The following is a 14,590-nucleotide window of genomic DNA, read 5'->3' on the forward strand; positions in this document are numbered from 1 at the left end:
CCCCTCTCTCATGATCCCATGTTCCACCTCTTCCCCTTTGGGGCTGTTTCATGGGACCTAGGCTTAGAAACTGGCTTTTTCCTGGGAAGACAGGGGTGGAGTGGAGCAGTCCTCCCAGTCAGCTGGACGCCAGAGACAGCTCCTTCACAGCAGAAGAAACAGGTTAGGTAGGACCAACGTTTCCGTTGCATGCTGTGTATTGGAATACTGCATACTCAAAACCACTTTGTTGACTTTCCTATCATAGAGGCTTTGTGCAGGTGAGAATTGCGCTCAACATCTAACCTGGATTCACACACATCTGTAACATTTACCCCAACACATTACACCGTAGCAAGTATTTCACCAACAAATGTGCTATTGCAAAAGACCCCAAACCTATTGGCTAATCTTTTCCCAAGATGATTAAGAATGAATATCACAGCACCGATGTTTTACTCATCTGTCAAAAAGTATGACTCACCATGGGCAGGTGGTGAGCACCCGACACCACGACTGGTGCACAGCAGAGCTTCCTGACTCCTCTGGGCTGAGCTGACAAACAAGTCGCTGTCACCCTGCCACCTCCACTCTGCCTTCCCGTGCAAAGCTCGAGCATGGCATAGTTGGTCCTGGCTTTCTGCTGGCTCCTGCCTGCTCTTCAAACCCAGCAGGTAGCTGTCTGCCACAGGAAGTGAGGAGAAAGATGTTGGTCCAGAAGTAGTGAGGTGGTGATGATTCAATGCTCCCAGTGCTCCCGAGGCCCACGGGGATGGCTTTTAAATGGCCTCCTTCCATATTTCATTCCTCCATGACACCTTTGTGGGGCTCAAATTGGATTTGGGGCTGAGTAACCTCTCTTTGTTCCTTGGACTTTTCCCCTTCATCTGTACGCCTAATCCATGTGCCTGTTTCTTAGCATTTATACAGCTACCCACGAATATGTACTCAAATTGTATACACAAAGAAACGCAGATCAGACCAGCTTTACTGCAAGTCCCCGCAGAGACAAGCCCAGCTAGTCTCTCCCAGTGCTATAAAGTTTGCAGAGCTGCTTTAAATATCTCTCTTCTTCAGAACACAGATTGGCTCGGCGAGGTGGTATATACACATTACTCTGTATACTGTGTATGTGTGAACATATGTTTGATAGCTAGATCGCTCTATTCCAATACATAAAACCGCGTATACACTTGTTCTTTTAAAACCTCGCTGCTGCTGACTTTAGCAGAGGGTCCCTCCAGGAATCTCATTCCCCTCTGCCCCTCTGGCCCCGAGGAAGGTTCTCCTCCAGACATCAGCAGGACTTTGCAGCTAGCTCCAGAGCAGAGCAACGATGCTGCGAGCATCAGCCAGAGGGGGCTGCGAGAGTGTGTTGTGAGATGCAACAGCCTTGAAGGGCTGAGCCTGCCGACTGTGCTAGAGGCTTTTCTCGCTTGCGTAAATCATTTCTTGAAATAATAATGCTTAAAATAGTTCAGCAAGTCTCCAGGTTTCTCACTTTTTTATGCATGCAGAATTAGGCAGCCGAGATTGAACACATACATCTGCACACCGGCCAGCTATTAGCACTAGATATCTCCGTCTGAGACCATACACAAAATGCTGTCAGATTCTGATGCCGCCAAACTCATAGAGATGGTGCTGTGCGTTCGTTTGCCAAACCACCATCACCTACAGTTTGTTAGTGCGGTCTCTGTCGTTCAGTGTTTTCTTATCCAGCTAGATGTTAACAGTAAAGAAAGGGGCCAGACTTCTTGGGATAATGCATTTGATGGTGATAAAAATGTTTCCATGGAGCTTTGCAGCAAAACAAAAATTGCTGCCCTTTATCTGATGTGCACACATTTCATACTTGCAATATGTCTAAAGTGATTTTATGACTAAATCCTGGGAAAAATGCAAAGAATGCTTGGCTAGAAGCATACTTTTCCAGTAAAAACACAACATGGCTTATTAACTGCGGCACTTGGAGGAGGCTATTCAACATGAAGTGCATTTTTTTTAGCTCAAGACCAAAAACATGTGTTTGGATATACGTTTTCTTTGGCTTCAGGCACCAATTTGACTGACTACATTAGAGGGGTCCCCAAGCCCTTTTAGCGTACACTAGCTTCAGTACAAATGAAGCGGTATTCTATTAAACATGCCAGGGTACTGCAGCTGAAGGCAAGGTTAAAACCTCCTGACTTTTTCAGAATATATTAAGCAGAAATAATGGAAACAAAAAGCTCCATTAGGTACCTCGTTAAGATTTTTGTAGTTGCTGATCAGCAACCTTGTTATGGCAACACTTTTCAAAGTCACTGCAAGAAATGTTAATTGTGGCAATGGCGGGGTGGGGACGACGCACAATGAACTGCGGGAGCAGTACTATTAGTGTTACCGTGAGAACAGATTATGCCATTTCCATTCTATCTTTGAATTCTGGTGGGTGTAGGGTGATGTGACTCTGAATGATGTCAGATTACCCAGCCTACATTTTTCTTGGAAAGAAGCTCCTTCCTCCACTTCTCTAGCAGGAGGGCTTGTAAATACTGTGCTTAGGAAATCTCAGCTTCATCAGACTCTGAAATGATCCCCGCGCTATCTGGAATTTCTTTAATCGGACAACTGGAAGGCGTACACTTCTTGAATACCTGGGAGCACCGGAATCTGCTCACTTGGGCTTGTGAAATGGCAAGAACCGATAACAAGGGCTGATTTTCTGGACTAATCTCCAGGAAACGGGACTTCACTCTCCCCAGTGTGGGCTGAAATCCAGACGATCTCAGCCACATTTGTAAGCGGGTCACAATGTCACTCTTCTTCTCTCCCATTAAAATACTAATTGTAAAAGCTTTTGTCTCCAATCTGCAGCTAACAAACCAGCAACACTACACAAAGGGGAAGAGTGCAACTCAGTCCAACACGCCTGAAGGGTACACTATCTCCACAGCATGCAACTTTGACGTACAAAACTGCCCAAGACAGAGCTTGTCAGGAAACACAATCAAATACTGGGTTTTGCTTTGAAACAGCAGCGGATTTGCACAGCACTTCTCCCTGCTCCCTTCCCTGGTTTACCACACAAAGTCATGCAGTAGAGGGGTGCGTAGGGCAGTGGGGCCAGCCCAGCACATCAGCCAGGGCTGCGCACACAGCACTGGACACTAACCCTCAGTTGTGCAGCAAGAAGCCGTCTCCCAATATGCACCATTAAATGCAAAAAAGGCAAGCAAATTTCCACCCTCCTTGCCCCAACACATCACACAGAGGCTGCAGGACGGGCAGCCAAACCATGAGGATTACTCAGTTCATGTCTGAGCCAAAGATAAAAGATTTTAAACCCCAGTCAGGGCAAAACATGCTCCCTCCTCCCGAGGCGCTTTTCCTAACCATGTGGATAGGTTGTGCTGGCACTGGCTCTGCTCAGTCAGGTGATATTTTTTTTCCTTTCCTATCAGGAGGCTGCAGACTATGCTCCTGTGCAAGAACAGATCGGGAGAGATTTTTTTATTGCCCCTTTTTATTGCACTGTCATGAGTGGGGAGGCAGAGAGATGCTGGTCTGGTTCAGTCTATCACAATATACCAACAGACTGACGTTTCCCCCCAGTTTGGCAGCACATACGCAGTTGGGCATGCTCCTTATCCTCCCCCTTCTGTATCAGGGAGCAACCCCAGTAACACTCAAACCAGTATAAACCATCTGGAAACAGAGCCACGATCAAGACCAGACAGAAAACGAACATCAAACTCTGCTTATTTCCACTGTTGACGAGCTCACGCAAGACAGAGCTAGGATGAATTACCAAAATAATCTCCTTTCATGTGAAAACCACTTGCACAACACTACTCTCCTCATACCACGTCAAGTGAACTCCCAGTGATCCTAAAAGAGGAGCGGAGATCTGCTGATGCCAGAGCTATGAGATGGTGCCTACATTAATCATTTCACCCCCAGATTTTTAAATGCTTGAAAATGCCCCCTCTCACAGTGAAAAAAGGAACTGCACATGCCATGTTCAGAAGCATTTGTTTCTTTTCTGGAAGTAAATACAGGAATTGAATCATTCTTTTTCCAACTGAAAAATAAGATGCAGTGCTTTTTTCCCTTGGGTTAAGACAAAAGAAAAAGAACACATCCGAAATCCAGAATTTTTTTAAACTTTTTTTTTTAACATCTTTACAATGGGCACTGAAGCTTTAAAAATTAATTCTGAAACCTGTTGAGAAAGGAAAGAAATAAAAAAGAAGGTAAGTTTCAGATTGGACAATTCTTCCCTCACACATACACCCTTACATAACATATACACAGGCACACATATACTCTTACATAACCATACACACATACACCCTTACATATGCAAACTTTTCCGTTAGAAAAGGCATGCATACAGGGAAAGAAGTCTGTCCCCAGGTGTGCACAGAAATCCCAGTCATACTACTGGAAGGTGGAAGGATGGGGAGACTGGCTGAAGCTGCCTTCAGTATACAGTTGTGACAGGAAACACAGAAGAATCCTCAGCTCTTCTCACAGATCTGAGTATTTAAATGTGATGGGGAAGTAAGAGTAACACCACCTTCTTTGAGGTGAGTCTGCTGGTAATTACAGATGTGTTAATGCATGTGCGCGTAAAAGGCAAAGACTGTTTATGATACACTGAAACCTGTGTTTTTATTCATCACAAGACCAATGTGCGGGGTTCTCCCTCTGCTGAATAATTCCACCCCATGTGATCATCCCTTGGCTTTCTTAACGTTTCTGCCTGCTTCTCCTATAACCTTTTGGTGCCTTCTCTTTACTCCTGAAATACAGTTACTGCTGAACCATTTATATCTCATCCAAGATGTTTGTCTCACACTTGGCACAGCTGAGGAGTCCTAAAGGGAGCTGCTGCCGTGTGAGGCTGATTCGTTCTGCGCTTAGTGCCACCTCATTCGTACCAGTGTCCCGTTTACCTTTACACTTACAACCCAGACTCACTGATGCACTGTCCACAAATGTCAGGCTGAGCTCTGAGTTGACTGCTGCTCACTTCCTCTTCCTCTTAAATCTGCAAGGGAATCTCTAAGAGAATATTCTGCTGACCCACTGCAACTTTTCTGGTGGTTCTTAATTTTTGTGTGCTTACCCTGATCTTGATCTGCAAAATAGCATTTTGCACATTATGGTTTGTTAGCGAAACATAGGCAATTCTTCTCTGAGCATCTTCCTCACTCCTTTATTTCTCCCTATTTTAAGCAACCTTCAGCTGAGAACAATGTCAGACTGACAGCTCTGGAGACCAATGTATTTCAGGGAGAGGACCCAAGCCCAACTCCCTTCCTCTATCAAAAGCTGAAGGTGAGCTCTCTACCCTCTTTGCTGTGTTGTAAGGAACTGCATCCTCTTTCAGTCTGCCTTAGCCACTGAAAAGTCCCTCTTCAGCAAATTGATGTGCTGGGCAGGTACGAGACCAAATCTGCCCACACAAATCCCTTTGAAGGACCAGGACTCAATCCTCTGACTGAGAGGGATGAGTTATACTGGTAAAGTGGTTGCTCTCCACTTCTATACAGTCCCATACCTTTATGTACAATGAACTGAGGCAGTCCCAGGCAATGCACCCATGCAGAAAAGCTCTGGCAGAGAGCCACTGGGAGCCTGGAAATACAAACTCCTCTGCTGCTGGCCAGGGCCAGGGGAAGCCTTCCCAGCTGTCAGACCAAGCAACTGCACCAGTGCCTGGCTGGTGCAGCCAGGCTGGTCCCTGGCTGAACTGTGCCCACACAGCCAAGATGGCTGGTGAGAATAAGCACCTCACTTCTCACTCCCCCTCTCTGGGAGCAAGACTCTGTTTAGCTCTCAATGGGGAAAAAAATGGGCATCTTGGCCTTCCAGTTCTGTTGTCAGCAGTGCTGAAGCCAAAATCCTCATCCTTAGGGAGAAGGTGGCACTAAAGGAGCAAGAAGAGCAGCAGTAATAGGAAACTACCACCCAGAAACCCTCCAAAACCACTCTTACCAGTTGAATGATTTCTCTGCCTGAGAAACTAGTTTTGCTGAGCAAACAAGAGTATTACCATACCCCAAACCATTCACTCGTTCAGAGTCAAACAGGCTGGTTTCTGAAGAGAAAGTTAAGCTTGTGCCACAGAAAAGTCATACCATGCTCTCTGTAATGGTTGCCAAGGAAGGCAGCACTGCATTTGATCTATTAGGTTAAAATTAGTTCACCAAAGGATGGGAGAGACAGGGATTTCATAGTTTTTAAATGGACCTGCCCATAAATCTATCTCAGAATCTGAGTCTAGCAGGACTACTTACAGAAAAGCTCAAGATAATATAAGGAGGATCATATTTTCTGTTGAATTCTACACAGCTTAGCAGAAACATGGCTCCTGTTTCTAACCTTCTTTACCACTGCTGCAACTCAGCTGCTTCTTGACTGTATTATGAATTTTAAAAGCAAATAAAAAGCAAAGAACATCTCATAAACATAGCCAGGAAAAAAATCACTACTCTCCTCCCAGATCTGGAACATGGGCTTTAATTCAAAAGGTTCCAAATCATTTCTGAACCATTTTTGTTTTCTACAAGCACACACTTAGGAAGATACAATGCTGTCTGAGAGATGACCCCAACTGCTCCTTTGAAATAGGCTTACAAACAATGAAAACAACAAAAGCACATTAACAAGCAGAAGCATGGTTCATTATTTGCAGGCATTACTCAGTGTTGATAAACGCTGATAAAAAAAAATGAGTAAATCGGGAGACCAAAGCCCAGTGTATTACTAAGTGACAAAATAAACCTTTAAAACCTCGATTTTCAGGCCAAACCCTATTTTGGGGTTGCTGAAAGCAGCTAACCAGCCAGCAGCAGACTAAGATGTGCGTGGTGACCAACTGCTACATTGGTTCTTCAACATCCATCACACAAATTGATTAAATATAGTCCGCATCAGTCATTTAATACAGGAGAAATAAAGGCATTATAATAGAATATAATTTGCAGGATCAATACTTCCTGCTAAGGAAATAAATGTTTCAAAAATACCTTGACGTGTATTTCTCTCCAGTACCCCATCTGTGTTCTGGTACTCAGGTGGCAGTGGGAAATCGTTAACCTTGCTTCTCAGAGACTCTGAAAACTGTACAAAACCCAGCTGTGACATCTAAGCCTGTATGAAGATACACAAATCCTCTTCCTTACTCAGGGGGCTCTCGGAGAGAGAGAAAACACAGTACTAAAACATCAGGCAGCTACAGATGCAGGATACTGCCAGCCCAGTCTGCACACCACAGCAGAGCTCTGTATCAGGAACACTGTGCAGAAGCACATGCCTGCTCCTCTACCTTCTCAACACAAAGCATCCAAGGATGCAATCCCTGCAAGCTTCAGGTGAACAGTCATCTCAGCATCAGACTTTCCTCTCATTAAAATTTCATAGCACAGACTTGATCTGAAGGAAGTGAAAGGAAGAAGGTGACAGGTTTACCTCCTTGGATTATCCATGGAGCAGCAAAGAGAACCTAGTGGTAAGGAAAAACTAGGTGGATATGGTGCTGAAAACATAAGTAACATAAAAACTCTATAAACTTCTTAAAAAAAACCCACCACACCCTAGTTTTCATCATACATATTGTAGCTTTCTAGCCATGCACTGGAAAATCAGCTTTATTTCCAAAAAAAACAGAAAAGAAACATAGCTGTGGAGACCAAGCCCCTACATGAGAAGTGGAATTTAAGAACTTATGACTTGCTTGGATACAGCAGAAAAGTGAATGAGTAAAACAGGCCTGTTCTGCTCAGTCATTCTCACTTGTAATGGCTGTATGCAGCTTGCCAACAGCTCTTCCTCAGCCTTCGAGAGCAGCCCAATGAGCCTGTTCCAAGTGAAGTATAAAAAAGTTTATCACTAGGTAGTTTTACAGTAAGGCAACTTCTGTTCTCTTTTGTTAGGTTTTTTGGTTTGTTTTTTTGTTGTGGGTTTTTGTTGTCTTTTTTTTAACAAGTACAACAAGCAGAGACAGTTACAGGGTAGAAAGCTGAACAGAGAGGGATTTTTGTGTTTCCTCAAGGAAATCCCTATTCAAATATATGTTAAAATACAGTGCTCTTAGAAATCCCCATGTGATTTCCAGCCATTGTCAGCATTGGTACCACCCACAGATAACACAGGGAGGAGGGGGAGAAGCCTCAAAGGTGATGCTCAGACCCCTTCCCTGTGCAGGACCTTTCACATGCCATATTTGGAAGTTCTGCCTTTGTTCAGTCTATTTCAAATTGCTCAAGTGACATGGTTTCTACCGCTTCCCACCATGGATTATTCCACAGTCTAACAGATCTTAGTAGCTGGAAGTGTTTCTGGATTTCAGCCTACATTTTCTGCGCTGAATTTTATCCCATTATTCCTAGCCATATTGCTTGGGCCACCAAAAACAATTCTCCAAACTCAGATATTTATTCCCTGAGTATAGGACTGGTAGTTTTAACATCACCTTGTTCCTTCACCCTCTTTCTCTCTCATTCAGACAAATCATATGTATTGAATTCTCTATCTTTCTTCTCTTCCCTAGTCCATTAATCACTTTTGTTGCAGCTGTCTTAATTCCCTGCAATTTTCCAAAGTCTTTCTGTTAATGGAAGATGCACGCGCATATGAACTTTGTATCTCCTAAAGCTCTGTCTGATAAAAGACACGGACTAATACACATGCACACAGAAACACACCAGACGTTTTCCAAATTCATTCTTTCTATAGAAAGAGCTTAGCTTCTTTCAGGCAGGAAGCAAAAGGCATTTGTCTTTTTAAGTCCCGTAACAGAGGTGGAAAAGTAACATACTGTACTTTCTTCAGATAAGAAACTGCCTGACTCCCAACTGTTTTCCGTGATTGCTCATTCTGCCTTGCAAAAGCAGTGTATTTATTGATGCCTTCCTCTTCCAGTTCTTTAAGGAAGCTCACGTGGAAACTTCATGTTCTGGTTTTCAGAAATTGTTTGACTTGCCTTCAGAAAGGTTCAGTGAGCTGCTTAACAGTACCCTATACCTGTTCCTTGCCCTCTCCCTTGTCTCCTTTTCACTATAAAAACTAGACAGGAAGACAGGTTGCAGATATGAACAGGGAAACCCAATTTGACATTGCCCTTCCTTAGGATTTTAGAATTTACATTGCTGATCAACAGTAAAATAATGCAGAGAAGGGAAAATCTCCTTGGGGGCCCCCAGGGTAAAACTCCTGCCACCTTGATGTCAAGGTGCATAGTTGCTCCACCAGAGACTTTGGGCTGATCTTGGGCAAGTATATCACTGATCTCTGTGCAGCTGCTACCTTCTCCCAAAATGGGCTTTTATATATAATACATAGTTTAATGTGTTTAATCCTGAATACTTTAAAGGCTACTCAGTAACTACCAACCATTGATTAAGACTAAAATCCTAGCTACAGTCTGAGGTAAGATACAGTAAGACCTTGATTTTGCAGACAGATAAACACATATTACTTCACGTTCTACTCAACTGCTGCAAGAATAGGAAAAAAACAGAGGAAAAGAGAACATATGACATCCAAATGTACTTTAAACTGAGTATTCATTCACTGCAAGGCAGGGCAGAGGGAGAAAAGTCCTTGCAGGTTGCTGCCACTTATCCACAGGTAAGTTCTCTCCTCTAGCAAGACAACTCTGAGTATCTAGCATTAGAAGTCATTTTATTCCTTGCAAACGTCTAGGACATTCTCATAGCAACAGAAAGTTGCAAAAAAATTAAGCATGCTCAACTAGCCACTGAAAACCTTACTATGTATTTTTCCTTTTTCCAGTCTATTTGTATGCTTACACTATCCAGCACACATTTTTATTCAGAAGTTAAACAAGTCACCCAAAACTCTTCTTTACTCGCTCGTTTCATACCAACAAAACATGTACATGCAAATATCCTGAGCATAAAGAGAAACTCTTAAAGTCATTATGACATTAGTTGTACCCTGAAGCAAATCATAATTTGTATGCACCCTGCCAAGTACTTTCTGTCAAAGCTAAAGTAATTATTAGGAAGTATGAAAGCAGGTGTCACTTCTGGCAAGTTGTAAGATGGCTTTATATTCTCAGTTGCAATGGGATAAAAATGATCCCTAAAAAGAGCATAGCAGGCTATTACTTTACATCCAGTATATATATGAAACATAACAGTTGCTGCCTGTACTTTTTTTTTCCTCTTTGGTATTTTAATTAAAGATTCAAGCTCCTAAAAGACAAAACCTAAAAATATGTGCAAAATCAATCCCATTTTGCATAATTTCTATTTAGTTTCATAACCAACTGTCAAGCCATCTGACCCTCATTTGCATGTGCTATAAGGCAGGCAGCCGAGCTCGCTTCCACCGCAGTGAGACACATACTCTGTCCCTGCTCACTCCCACGTACAAACCTCCAGCTTCTCAGATGAATCTCTGCTACAGCACTTCAGGACAGAGGGGACAGTGATTGTTACGATAACGGGGCCAAAACTTTTCCAACTTGGGTGCCTAAATTTAAAAGCCTAACTCCATCTTTAGGCATCTGAATAAGCTGCTAGTGTTTCAAAGGTGCTGGGCACCAAGCATCTCCTACTTGTTTCTGTCAAACTTGCCAAAAAGAACATCTGCTTTTAATTAATTCACCGAGAGCTGCAGGTACACAGGACCTTTGAAAGCCATCCCACTTACTTCAGTCCCTAAATATAAATCCAGGTGCCTACCTCTAGGCAGTCAACTTTCAAAATGCTGAAAAAGAAAACATAGCACTATTAAATAAATAAATATAAAAACCCCATATGCAGATATACTCAAGGCCTTTGGAGTCTTGTTCCATACTTGACATATGACGTGATATAAAAGAAAGCAGATCTGATTTTGTTGGAAAGTAGCATTTCATGCTGTAACTGGAATATGTACACTGCTAATACTTAACATAATTATAATAAGGAAAGGCATTCAGGGAAACTTTCTTCAAAAGCTGCTCCTCTTCCTTGGATAAGCAACAAGCAAACCAAGCCCCCAAAGTGGTTGTATTTATGCTAAGAGTTTAGGGAAATTGCAAATTTACTAGTGTATTTATTATGCAAGTTTATTTTATTTTTCTTTCATTCAGTCAGACACCCACATTCTTGACAGTGTAGAACTTGAAAAGATTTTTTTTTTTATTTAAAAACTGCAAACGGAAGAAAAATACAGGCTACCACCTGCCTCTGCAAATCTTTCACGTCTGCATTTGTGTTTCTGAGCACGAAGCAACTGACTACCCTGTAAAAAACAATATTCAAACACAGCAGCAATATTCCACCCTACAATAGGGCACTGACACAAAAGGCAACATGACAACACATGTCTGTGTGTACATAAAATGCTGTCCTGCATCAGGGACCAGGGATGCCATGCTGCAAGACCAAGAGATGCTCTCCCCAGGGCTGACCAGAGAAGCTCCTGGCTTCAGAAAGGAGCACTGCCCACTGGGATCAATGGAGAGGTTCACAGGTCTGGGACTGCCCTACCTGACCAGGACTTGCCAGGTAAATGCAGGCATGTATGTGTACACGTGAGTGTGCAGGACCACACTTATGCTCTGGATTAAAAAAATTTGCACAAACCAGGCCTACAGTACACACACAACACACAGTTAGTTTGTACCTTTGTGGAGGAAGGGCTGGTGTTGCCACACCTAAATCCACAGTTTCAGACACTGTTCCATTGCTCCAACTGAGTCACAAGAGGTACAAAAAACTCAGAACAAAAGGAAAAAAAAAAAAACAGTATTACTGCTATTAATTTTCTAAGAAAAAAGCCTCAGACTCTAAGCAGGCCAAATCAAAAGAAAAAGAAAATTTAAAAAGAAAGTGAAAAGGAAAAAGAAAGAGAAAAATAAAAGGAGGAAAAAAGAGAAATGCCCGGGAAATCGAAAAATATATTTATGGAAGTTCTACATAAAGCTCATGTAAGAACAAGGGATAGGACAATCCTCCACAAAGGTCTGGTTTCCACTGGGACCAGGATAGCACGTGGCCCTGCCCTGCCTGCAGCATCCCAAGGAAGAGAGCTGTTACCCTTGCTGTCATTTCAAAACTGCTCCCACCACAAGCCCTGCTGGCCCAGTGACCATGTGGGCCACCACTTCCCTGGCAAGCCTCATCCCCAGAACCAGTGGTGCCCCAGGCCTCGGCATGTGAGCTCTCCAGGGCTGGGGTGGCACTGGAGGACTCATCCTGTTGATCTTCAGTTTGCAAATGCCACGTCTCAACTCTCATGCACAGAAGCATGAGACTCTCACTCACAGGCACGCAGGCGACCACCACCACCCCCTCAGCCACAGAAGCCCCAGCAGGCTGCAACTAAGCTCGCTTTGCAGCCACGCCAAGGCAGGCTAATCCCTGCACCTGCTCCAGTGGCATGTTGAAAATGGGTTTTTAATCTTTGCAGACGGGCAGTTGTTCCCCCCACCCATCAGTAGCAGCCATGTCTTGATGCCAGTCTCATCAAGGCAGGGAAGAAACACCAGAGCTGCTGCCCAGCTATCGCCACCAGGCACAGCTGCAGGGAAACCTGATCTGGTAAAGCAGGCAAAGCCACTGAGCTCCAGCAGCACACTGAGCAGACGCTCTTTCCTCTCCTTCTCATGCCGTGTCTTGGTGCCTCTCCTGGTGCACACGGGAATGGAAGTTGCGTACAAAGCATATTTACCACGGTCCCTCTGCTCACTGCAACAGGATCTGTCTTGCACACCCTCTCTGCCCTTCCCACAGCGCAAGTGATTTGCCAGAAGGATAAAGAGGCTATCAGGATGGCTTAGGGGAAAGAGAGGCTGGTCTTTCCTCGATACACCAAGCAACTGCTTGACATGGTGCATGTGGCAGGGCTGCGTGTGGGAGGATGTCTGCCCAAGTGTGGAGGGGCATCTATCTCACCACCAGGGATGCCTCCTTCCCTTACTTCAGTTTGGACTTACAGCTACAGCTCTTACTTACGCTTTGTATGGACTGCAGTACAGCACAATAAGATACTCTGCAAACTTATCAAATAACCACTTTGTGGGCATGCACACACACTGGGCAAAGCAACAAGAGCTGCAGATTGCCCACCTCTCTCAGGAGGAGGTGGCTGAGATGCCGGCCAGCTGCTCTGCCTTGGCTCATCTCTGCCACTGAGAGCCAGGTCACTCCTTACACACAGCTCTGTAGCCTCCAGGACAGTTCTGTCTGGAGAGACCAGGTGAGGGGTCGGCAGTCTTGGGTCCTGGGTGACTTTTGAGGGAGACAGCTGTACTCTGGATTCAGGTAGGAAGGCAGGAAAGCAGCCACCTACCAGCTCCCCCCGGCTCCACGAGCTGGCTGGAAACGACAATACTGCTTGTTTTTCTTTGACATTCCCAAACTAAGAAAAAAAAGAAAAGCAGCAGAGCAATAGGAAGAAGCAGAGAAGGCCACCACATACTTATTTGTCATAAATTATGCTTGGGAGAACATACAGGCACAACAAGCCATCACTCACTGAAGGAGGTTTCTGCTGTATGTCAGAGCGCTGCACATTTCATTAGGAGCATAAACTGGACACTGGCAGGAGATGGGTCTCTACTGCTCCTCCTCTCCACCCCCATTCCGATTTCATCAGAACATTCTCCTCACATTGCTTTGGTTATCTCTTGGAAGGGGAAATATTTTTTTTAGTGCACAGGACTTAACAGGAAAGCCTCTACCCTAAACAAATGTGCTGTAGTAAGAAACTTTGCTGCTATATGCTTGGATGAAGCATCTGAGACCAAACATGTGAATACTTCCTCAGCCCCACCTCAGAAAACACATCAGCAGTGGGATGTGCTAATGCAAACCCATGTGCTCTGGATCCTGGCAGTGTAGGCTTGGAGTGGCAGATCCTGGTGCTGGCCTCCAAAGACCAGTAATTTTGTCTGGGAAGCAGCAGGACTCCAACAAAGTCTTGAACATTATTCCCAAATGGGTTCTTCAATGAAAAGTCTGCGCACCATGTGACAAAACCAGCAAATGTTTCTGCAAGTGTCCCACTAACGGGCTGTTACCAGGAGGATGTGTCGCTCCCATGAGACCAGCCTGATGGCAAGAGCCCAGATGTGCGGGGCTGGGCTGTGCCATTAAAAGCAAGGAGACAGCACTTAGCTTTGATATACTTTAGGGAAAGTACTCTTCAGTGACGTTTGAGATGGAAATAGGGCTGCATTTCGTAAACTGAGAGGCCGCAACCCTTTAGGAAAAAGTGTTGATACCTGTAACAAACAAACACAGCTAGAAGCTGGCGAGGCTGATTTGAAAGCCTCAACACCTGAAGCATAGACACTTAATCACGCTCTTGTCGGCACTTCTGCAAGCGCCACTGCCCTGGCTTCTCATGCCACAGGCTTGTGTTGCACAGCCCCATAACCAAGACGCATGTGTTTTGTGCTACAGTATCCTGTCACGCAAGGACAGCCACGAGAAACAATGTTTGCAGGGAGACAGAGGAGCACCACTTGTCTTCTTATGATGCCAACAGGAAACAGCAGAGAGCTGCCAGCAGAACAAGGACATTGCCCTCAACAAAGGTATTCCCGAGGCTGCATGCAAAAAAATCACAGGCGCGACCCTGTTTTCCCTGCACCTTA

The 14,590-nt window shown here is 44.4% G+C and overlaps 1 protein-coding gene across 6 annotated transcripts in view; it reads right to left on the reverse strand.

Annotated features, from left to right (window-relative positions):
• Positions 1-14,590, reverse strand: part of ATXN1 (ataxin 1) — a 230,247-nt gene that overhangs the window by 47,252 nt on the left and 168,405 nt on the right. The window contains exon 1 of one of the 6 annotated variants that reach the window (XM_026842216.1): positions 464-482. The exons of the other annotated variants lie outside the window; for them this stretch is intronic. The gene's annotated coding sequence lies outside the window, so the exon portion shown is untranslated. Of the gene's footprint in view, positions 1-463; positions 483-14,590 lie in introns of those variants that run through there. 6 annotated transcript variants of the gene reach the window in all.

This window comes from Athene cunicularia (genome assembly GCF_003259725.1).
Source record: "Athene cunicularia isolate RWA chromosome 2 unlocalized genomic scaffold, athCun1 chr2_part1, whole genome shotgun sequence".
NCBI lineage: Eukaryota > Metazoa > Chordata > Aves > Strigiformes > Strigidae > Athene > Athene cunicularia.